The following is a 10713-nucleotide window of genomic DNA, read 5'->3' as shown; positions in this document are numbered from 1 at the left end:
AAATGCAGTTTAATGGATCTGTTTAGTGTATGCAAGAAACCTATGTACTTTATTCTTTTTTGGCTGGCTGAACTTTGGAAGAAGAAATGCAGGACTCTCCTCTACTTTTGTGGTTCAGTAACATTCGGTGCACAATCTAGTTTTTCTTAAATAAAGGTAAATGATTACAGTCCTGGAAAGGTGAGGTCTTACTAACACACAAGGCAATTCAGACTTTTCATTGTCTTGGTTGAGCCTCATTCTCTTTCAGTTGAGTTAGCTAAATTGTCTCAGAGCAATGCAAAATCCCCTGATGAATTTTCATTTATAGAAAACTGTGCCAACACAAGTAGGTAAAAAGCTGATGAAGCAGCTATGATCATCATCTGGTAATGGTGGGTGGGTGGAAACCAGACTGACCTCTAAGAGAATTGGTAAGACTGTCCTGTTGAAATCAGGCACTCCCTGTTTTTCTGATAGAAATTATGGAACTACTCCCAGGCCACCATCTCATTGGAAAAAAACCCCACCAAACAAACAAAAAACCCCACTTATTAACATTTTCATTTTGATGGCAGTGAGGGGTTGGTCTTGGTGAGCACTTACTAGGACTTGAAAGATCCTTTGAACTGTAGATGTGCTTCAGACACATGATTTTTTGACTTTACTGTGTTTTCCCATCTTTCCCAGCTGCTTTCAGCACCAGTGGAGCCCCTCTCCTCCATCACTTAAGTCACTAACAAAACCAGCTGCAGGAACGACCCATGTGAAATATTTGATAAGACCTTGCCATTTGTCTATAACTGCACTTGGAATATGGTTTTCAAATTAACTGTGCACCGATACTACGATAATTTAATATTTTCTATCTTAATAAAATATCATACAGGAGTTGTAAAAGACTCAAAGAAGGTAAGATATGTCCTGTATGTGTATTCCCCTATCGCCAAGGCTCATTGCCTGCTCCAGAGGTTGTATGAGGTCGTTTTCCTGTGGCAGAGGAAGATGCAGCAGCAAGCAAAAGGCAGTACTGTTCTCTTTCAGAAGCTGAGGGTCAAAGAAAGTGACTGACTGCTGCAAGGATGCTGGAAAGATACTGAATCTGCTTTTTGGCTGTCAGAGTGGTGATGCAGGGCTTCCTCAGTGTATCTTGCTAAGGAAGATGGGAATAACTGGATTTCTCCCCCCTGGGCATGACTGGAATCCTTAGCTGGGAAGGAAGAAGGGGACCAAAAAAGCTACAGCTTCAGCTGGGCAAGCTTGGGCAGGGGCTTGAAGTTTTTTGTGGTGTTTTTTTGTTGGGGTTTTTTTTGGTTTTTTTGAATTAAAGCAAAATTTTCCAGGCAGTGGCTTGGGGAGATTCCTTCCCAGTTTGAACAGGTTTTGAATTCTGTACTGTGAGTTAAAATGTAATGAGAGATTAAATTTTCTGGGCATCTGCTTTTAGAGTAGCTTTTATGGTTTTCTTAAGAAGACACTTTTAAAAATACCAGTAAATAGAGTAAGTTTTTATGTATAGCCATAGGAAAGGATGTCTGTCAGTTGGGGTGGCCCTTCCATCTGAAACTCTTACACAGAACCATTTTGATTGATAGGCCTCACCAGTCAGAAATATTTCTCAGTGGTGATCAAGACATGTAAGTCTGTTTTCTACTTTTCCAAATAAATACTTGTATTTTGTGCCAGTTACCTCTTGTTCTTGCAGATCTGATCCAACCAATGAAATATTCTACAGGAGCTGTCATAAAATAGCTTGTGCTCATATATTTAATTCAATGTCCTGAAGAGAAAAAAACCTATTATTTCACCTATGGTTTCTTTATTTTATTTTTTTTTCAGATAAGAAAAGAAGTAAGAGGAAGTGTGAGATACTGACATAGTGAATCTGAATGCTTTTGATATCTTGTATTTCTTACATACTAATTATTTACAGAATGGATGTAGGTCTGCTATAGTGAAGGATGTAGCCATGTAAATAGAATTATGGAGACTCCTGATTTTTTAAAAATTATGGAAACATTTTTTCCAGAGAGGACATGAACTCTGGAAGCTGGTTTCTGCAAGCTATTTTCCTGCTAGGTACTCTAAGAATGGTGCAATTTGGCATCAAACCAGAAAAAAGGAGCTAATTCAAAAAGAATCAACGGAAAACAGTGAAAAGTGCTGTGGAAAAATTGATTATGTATAAAGATGCAAATAAATGTGTACTTTAAAGTTATTTGGACAATGATTGTATGTTTTTAAATATTTGTTGATGGCTTAATGTCTTATAAAAGTACACATTTAGCAGTGATGGCATAAAATTAGAAAAAAAGAAAACCTCCACTTTTATGGGAGGTCCCAGAAACTCTGGGCTTGTCTAGCTACACCGTGACTGAAGGAAGAGGTAGAAAATAAGCTTGTAGTGACAAGGGAGGAGGTAACGAGGAATTGGTTTCCAGGTTCTGTGATTAGTCTGTTATATTCTGAACATCCCTGTGGGCTTTTTCAACAATTTAAAAGTTGAAAAAAAAAAAAAGTAAAAGTTTCCACCCTACTTAGTGGGGTGCTTCAGTGTTTTGGCTGACTAAAAAGATTTAACTGATACCTTGCAGTATCAGAGGTCATTCCAAAACCAGAAGTTTTGCACCACAAAAATTCAAGAAGACAAAAGATTGAAATCTAAGAAATTTCTGCTGTCATCTCCTAAAAATATATACTAGTGCTCTGGCTGTACATGTCTCAGAGGGGGCAAACTTGGGAACTTCTCCATTGTAGTTTAATTCATGAAAACCATTTCTCCCATGCTTTTAAAAAGAATTGTTGTGGTAGAACTCCCCAAATACTTAAAATAGTAAAATCCCATCCTCTAGTGATGTCAGAGTAGGAGTAAATTATGTCAGGTTATTTGGTCCCCATTTTATCTTTACCCATTTTATCTTTACAGGAGTGAGAGAGGAGAACTGCCTTATTTATACCTCTATAGAGGGGTTAATATCCTAGAGAGGAGTCCGAATATCCTGGACTACCCCTGTCAGCAGGTGGGGTGGCAAAGGTTCTGCTGCTACCCTCATCTGCAGGCTGGGGATGCCTTTCCCTCAGAGCTGTGTGATGGGAAACATGAGCCAGAGGAGCTCAAATGCTTTTGCTAGACAGGTGGTTAGGACAGACGTAGCAAGGTGTCTTGCTCAGTCTCTACTTATAAAGGTTTGGAAGTTATGGAGAAATAATTATCCACGCTAAATCCACTCCATTCCGGGCAACAGCAGACTTTGAAAAGTTAAGTAACACCTCTGTCGTGTTTGTCTTCATCTTTTTTTACAGTCTGCCACCAGATGGAGATCTTTTCCCGAAGAAGTCAACCCAGCTTCCTAATGAAAGCATAAGGACAGTCAAAGTTATGTTTCCTTGTCTTGTCCCCTTAAAGCACCCCGTGTTAATGACTTTTCACTGGTATTTTATTAAGGATTATTGTTGATTCATTGGGTGGCCTCCCATTTTTAAGACGATTTTTGGGGGGGAGCTGTGAAAATCAGGCTGACCTCCATAACTCCCTACTTAACAAAAATAGGATTAAAAAAAATTACTTTCATCTTGTGTCTCAGGCTGTAGTATTACACTGGGTGTGATAATAATAAGGTGAAACTGTTCATCAATCTTAGAAATTTTAATTACAGAGTAAAGGAGTGGATATGACCAGTCTTCCAAGCTGAAGATACTGAAAATGCTTTGAAATTCATTGAGACTTTTAACAAGTAGGTAACAGGAGCTGAGTCTAATTCGACAGTCTTAATTCACGTGAGTTTTCGTTGGTAGCAAATGGTATTTTTTGCTCTCCCCGCGTGGCCTTGCAAGTAAAAATCATTTGTGCTGTCAGAATAGGGTTGAGCATCTGGCACCACTCTTACCTCAGCAGTGCAGGGACTTTCTCCTGACTTACCTGTCCCAGAAGACAGAGCTACATGCTGGGTAATTTGTTGGCTTCCTGGCTGATGTTTGACTGAGTTGTCTGGGCAGCTGAAGGCAGCTGGTTGGGGATAGTTTTCAGGACTGAAGAAACTTCTTGACTGATTTCTCCAGAGAAAGAATTCTCCAGAGTTGCTGAGATCTTCAGCCCCTTGTGCCCATTTCAAGTGAAAATCACAGATCCCATCCAAGATCATGGATTGAATATATACATAAAACCCCATATGTGCTTAGATATAAGTGGCTAATATTGCTCTATCTTCCTGAGTCCTACGGTTTCTCACTTCCCTGCTTTGTGGGTCAGATGCTTTGCAGCCAATTTACATCAATTCCTGGCACTGTTTTTAAAGGAAGCAAGGGGGAACAGTGTGAAGTCTCACTTTCTGCCAACAACAGGAAGCGTATGCTCTTTGAGTCAGGCAGACTGTTTCAGCCATGCCTTGTGTTGAACCAACAAATCAACTGGGCCACAGATTTGGTCTTCAACAGGGTAGCACTGCTCAGCAAATCCCTAGAAAGGCAAGAGCACAGCACAGAGGCATGGATGCTGGGGAAGCATCATGCTGCTGCAATCCCCTTTTTGAAAGGAGCATTTGCCTTTAGTCAACTGAAGGGGAGAGGAAATGGTGTTAACCCTTCTCTCTTCTATTCTATGGATCGGGGCTCATTGCTACTGAAATCTTGCTGGGGGTGACTGCTGGAGGAGTCTCCCTTTAGCCCCTTGGGATGGTGCCATCTAGCAAGGCTGTCATGCTATAGAATGGAAAGGGGTGCACTCCTGGATCCTGTCCTTCATTTTTTGTGTGTTCAGAGCAGGCTAAGGTACTTTGTGGAGTGCAGAAATCTGTCATGTAGTTTTTCAAGACTCCTAAAGTTGATTCAAAATCCCAATTTTATTTTTTTCCAGGTACATAGTTTAATTCAAACTTAAAATGAGGCTACCTTAAAAAAAACCACAGAAATCCCTTCTCTGAAACATACATCTTTTCCAGAGCTGTTTCCAGGCCTACTTTTTGTATGCTAATTTTATGTGGCATTTATACAATTCTTTTTTTTTTTTTTTTTTTTTTTTTTTCATTTCAATAGAACTTTATAGAAGATCGACTCCAAAAGCCAGTGTTTTTCATATCTACCTTCATTTCTCCCAGTGTTTTACTGATGCAGAATCAGGCTTAGTTCAAAAAAAGCCAAGAATGAGCAAAGAGTAATTTTCTGAAGACATTAGTTTTTATATTTCACTCCCCCCCAAAGATTTTTTTGTAGTGCTTGAATTTTCTTCCCCCTCTCCACTACCACCAAGCCTATCTGTGGTTGTTTCTCCTGGGCATTTCCTTTCTAACTGCAAGCAAGCAAGCATGCCAAGGTGTGCTCTGGGGCTGGGTACATTCCCCAGGGGGAAATAGGGTGTCTTGAGGTGCCTGGTTAAGACTGAAGGCAGATCAGCATCCCTGAGGTGCTTGTCTGATGGCTGAGGATGGGATGCTGCCTGCTTTCCTCCTGCCTTACCCCATGCCCTCCCTGCAGCTGAGGTGCTGGTGGAGGTGATGGGCTTCCCAGGCTGAAGATGCTGGGTGTGGATGGGCTGGAGAAGGGCTCTGAGCAAGGGGTTGTCAGGAGGCAGCCATGATGGGGAGAGCTTGGAAAGAGAGACCTTGTGAGCCAGCCTGTGAGAAAGCATTTATTCTGCTTTTATTGAGAAAAACTCCAGCAGTGACCTCAGAAAACACTGAGAAAGATAAGCTGTGCAACTTCCCCTGTTGGCAAGGCATGAAACGGTGAAGGGACCTGGCCTGCCATCCCTCCATGCCTTCTGGAGACCCTCCCCTGGGAGCTGCTGAATGGCACAAGCTCTTCTCAGCTCCCTGCTGACTTTACCTTGCTCAGTATTAGTGAGACCTAGGGCTTGAGAAAAAGCAAAATGTTGATATGATGTAGTATTCATGATCTAGAATTATGGAACTGGCCAGAGGCTTAGTAGCAGAAGTACACAGCACAGTAAGATGTGGAAAGGAGGATGGGTTTTTGAGTTGAATATTGCAAAGGAAATTAGGCAAGCAGTTTATTTAGGAGAAGCAGAACCAAAAGGAAAGCTCTTAGCCTTACCCCTGTGCACATACTGCTTCTCCAGAGAAGCTGTGGTGATCCTGCAAAATTTGACAAGGAGGGTGTAACAAGTCCTTCCCTATTTTCTGGAAATCCCACCCTCTTTCCACAGCTTATCTGAAGTTTCTATTTTGCACGTTGGTATTTGTGCAAAGTTTCCAGTGAGTTTTCAGTGTTCTGTTGTAAATTAGCCTGCCAACTAAAGCCATCAGAGGCATCTTTTTCTTTGGAGCATAGGACTTTCATGTGGCTATTGCCCTGCTGCTTTGTTTTTTCAGTTTTGTTTTTTGTTTTGGATTTTGTTTTAATTTTTTTTTTTTAAATTATTTTCCTGACATATTTGGGAGGACAAATAGAGTGATTTTACAGTGTTTGTAAGGCTTAGAAAAGTATCCCAGTTTGCTGAATCATTAGGTTGCCATAGAACTGTTACTTGATCAGCTCATTGAGTGTCCATAAGAAAACTGAGAGAGGGCCCACACTACTGCACATCAGGCAGAGAGCCCCTCTCCCAGTAGTGTTTTCCTTTTATCTGTAATTTGAACCAATTTGCGAGGCAAAAGCTGTCCAACAGCTGATCCTGGGAAGGTTTATGTCTCTCTGTATATATGATCAAAACAGTGTGTAAATTCAGGTAACATAAGATGTTTTCTGTAACAAAGAAGTGGAAGGAAAACTATCTGTTTGTCAGAAGTATATAAATTACTGAGTATTTTGAATTAGTCTCATCTATGGTGTATGCACATACAGCATGCACACACACACACACTTTGAATTAATCTCCAGCCTGAATTCTTAGACCTGTGAACTTTCTACAGCTCTTATAAGTCAGTGCAAGGGGCTGCAAATACGGGTTCCTGTGTTCACTTCACACTGAAGAGGAAACCTGGTCTGCTGCTGGAGAACGAGCAAGTCTCAGAAGACCTGGCTACCAATCCTAATTTTGTCAAAATCTCCTTGTATGCCCTTGTGTAAAGAATTTAGGCTTTTTTTTTTTTTTTTGGTGCCTGTGTGTGTGTGTGTGTGTGTGTGTGTGTTTGCTACAGTTTCCCTTTCAGGGGAGGGGGGAGGATATAGTAGTTTTTACCAGCTTTTCAGAAACTGAATCTTGGATTTTGGAAAGGAGGATGAAATGATATTCCTTTTTGGTTCAGACTCATTCACACTTCCTCTAATCTTAATCCCACACATACTTCTCAAGACCTGCGGAGCTACACACCTCCTGTATTTGAAACAAAAAATGGATATTCTCCAGAACTCTGTGTTTCTGGAAACTGGAGTGTTAAGAAAAGAGTTTTTTTTTTAATAACAGTAATGACAACATAAAAGGAATTGTTAAAAAGGATTTACACTGTGATTCTTTGTATTAAAAAAAAAAAAGGAAGTATGAATGTACAGCAAGAACACCTGCATTGGCTCTCTGAATTTGTCAGGGGGTGGGTCTCAAATTCATACAAAACCAGTTTTAGTTCATAAACGAATTTTAGATTTAAGGATAATCAAGAGAAGAGGTCGCCTCTTCTGTACCCTAAAAGACATGCAACTAATAAGAATGGTAGTCTATTTTTTGCTCCCTGAAATGCACGTTTGAGCTGTTTTAATTCTGTAGTTCTAACTCTTACAGTCGAGTGTAATTTCTTCAGTGCTGAACTTGATGTGTTAATTTTTCCACCCAATCTTTTACCACCCTTCATTTCCTTTCTGGTCTTCCTATCACTTATGGTACATTTGCCCCTACCTTCAATGGCCAAATTATGATTCCTCTATCAAGAACTATTTAACAAAACACAGGCATATGCCTATAGCCTCCTCCTCAGGGTTTGGGCTTTGGAATTTTCTTGAAAACGCTTAATTTCACACTTCTTCATCTATTAATACGTGCATTTAATTGTCTCTCTAAGACCCCTGTAGCTTTTCTTCTTCTGTATGTCTATTATTTCTGCTGATCAGGATCTGATCTTTGTTTCAAGGTGAGTTAAATGCATTCTAGCTGGGAGCTGGGCAGAGCAGGAACTGCAGGGTCTGTAAGTGCTGCGTGATCTGCAGCAGCTTGATCAGTTTCACTTACACAGGTTTTACTCTGGTTACTGCAGTAGAAATCGTCCTGTCAGTTGCTATCAGAATATCAGTGTTAGACCTCATAGAGCTGGTGTCTCAGCTAGCTTGCTATTGCTTGCTATTGCAAAGGGGTAGCAAGACAGATGTTTCCAAAGCAGAAGTAATCATTATAATTTGTACCAAAATTTGGTGAGTTCAAAAAAACCCCCTACCTACATGTGCGTGTTAAGTGCATTTCCCATGTGCATTTGCCAGACTATGCAAATAAAATACTATATTTAACAGTAGTCTAGAGCTAAGTGACTGGATGCAATGCAAAATTAAAAAGTTTGAGAATGTTTCAGAGTAGGACTTCTGCATGTTCAGAACAAAACAAAAAAAGTAAAATTCATATACCAATGGTAATGTTAGTGCTGGCAAATATATGTTTTCAGCAGGTATTTACTCCCTTTTCTTTTTCTGCAACACAGTGGAGAATGAGGCTATCTTCTCTCCCATGGCTACATGCAGGAATCTCCCTAAGATGATAAGGGTACTTTTTTGTACACTACAACTGTCAGAGAAACAAAACTGGAATGTTTGAATTGAGATTTGAACCCCTCTTAATATTAAGAGCTTTTGGGATCTCTGTTTTAATTTACATGACGTATTAATGCTGCAGTATTTAGTTTAATTCTTGTCAGTGCAGCAGGAACTTTATAAGGACTGCAGTGAAATAGCCATTGCTATGTCCTTTGAAACAAAACAGGGAGGAAAATAATTAAAAAGAAACTCCTCTCTTGTAGTACATCATATCTACATGTTACACTGCTCCCTCAATACTCATGTTATTTTCCCAAGGTTTTCTTGTAAGGACTTCTGTGCAGGCTGGTCAGAGGAGGGGCCCCTCTGGCTTCTGTGGGGCATTGGGGAGAGATGCTGGGCTTGTCCAGGGCTCTTGGCTCTGCTCTTGGTAGTAAGGAGCTTACAAGGGGCTTACATTATCCCAGGCCTGTAGCATACCTGTATCCAAGCTCTGTGGATTTTGGTGCATGCAAATAGAAGATATGAGGTCGGGCTCGGTTTTGCTGGTTGTCCGTAGGATGACATGAAATTTATGGACTTTAATTTGAAAATTTGAGCCTGCTGAAATTAGTCGCTAAAATTTCGGTGGCCTGAGCAGAGATCAGGGTTTCAGCCCTGAAATCTTTAGCTGAGACCCCCTGAGTCCTCCCTGCCTGCACTGTAGGTTTCCCTAGAAGATTGCTGAGAGCAACCTCAGGCAAAGAGTAGGTTCAGAATTAAAATTTAATCTGGTTGAACATTTGAGTGGGAAACAAGAAGTGAAAACTGTCAACTGTGCCCAGATCCATTCAGATCACTTCTAGGGACAGTTTTGATACCAAATTATCCTTGTTATGCAAATTTCCTCACCAACTGGCTGGTTCCCAGTTATGCATGGGGAGAAGCAGTGGCCACATCTGCTTCCCGTTTTGCCGTTTCGGAGACGAGCCATCTGTTTGGCCTCATCCCGAACAGCCTGCTTGGTGCTGATTAACTTCCTCACCCTGCCAGCCCCAGGCTCACTGTCTGCTGCAAGGTGTAGATTTTTTTTTAATTTTTTTTTTTTTTCTTTCTTCTCTAACTGCTTATAAACCAGAACCTTCACTTCTCTCCCAAGGGACAGGAAGGCGTTGGTTTGTGTGATTTGCAGCCGCCACCAGCGGCAGCGGCAGCGGCAGCAGCTGCCTTCTGTCACTCACATCTTTCGTATGTGTGGTCGGGACAGATAAAACCAGGAATTGTTCCATGTCCTGGGACAAGTTTAAAGCAATGAGACCTTAACTTTAAAAAAAAAAAAGTTTTAAAGCCTAATGCAGCAAAAGTTTCCCTGCAGTTAACTGGGATCTGTTCATTTAGCAAGAGCGGTGTTTCAGCTGTGCTCACTTGCTTCTTTTTTTTTTTGGTTGAAATGTGATGAACTCCTGCTGCCTGAAGTCCAACTTTGGATTTCTCACTGTCTTCCATCCCATTTTCAGTTAAACTCTGAAAATTTTCAGGCCCTTCTCTTTTCTGGAAACCCATTTTCTGGGAATTAGTGCAAGGCTTCAAAAATGCAGCTGCCAGTGACTGCCATGAGAGTTGCATGTTCCATGGCCCTGAAAATTCAAAGTCTGTGTAGCAAAAAGAAAAAAAAGAAAAAAAAGAAAAAAAAAAAAGAAGAAGAAAAAAAAAAAAGCATAAAAATTAACTTAAAAACTGGGAAACCATGAAAACCAGGGTAACAAACTTCCTCTCCTGTTAAGGTTAAGACTTCTGTTACCTTCCACATGCCAGGGGTCTGAGGGATTTTTGTCTTTCAGGATGCATTCAAACCAGAATTTTTCTCATGCACCATTTTCCTTCCAGATAAGAGGCCAGCTGTGTTGCACAAAGGTGGACACATCCTGGCTGGCCCAAAACAGACAAGGATGCCCTGGAGCTCTGACCCACAAGACAGAGACAGGAGCAGTTGTGTTCAGAAATCAAACACTTTGGTTTTCCAATTGCAACATTTTCAGCTTCTCCTTTATTTTTGACCATCTCATGAGCTGACAAAAGCAGTGCTATATCCTCAGCAAAGTCAGGAGCATTTGTAACCCCTCTTCT

Source organism: Heliangelus exortis, chromosome 2 (genome assembly GCF_036169615.1).
Source record: "Heliangelus exortis chromosome 2, bHelExo1.hap1, whole genome shotgun sequence".
NCBI classification, from domain to species: Eukaryota; Metazoa; Chordata; class Aves; order Apodiformes; family Trochilidae; genus Heliangelus; species Heliangelus exortis.
The sequence above is the reverse complement of the archived record's forward strand: the minus strand, read 5'-3'. Positions refer to the sequence as shown.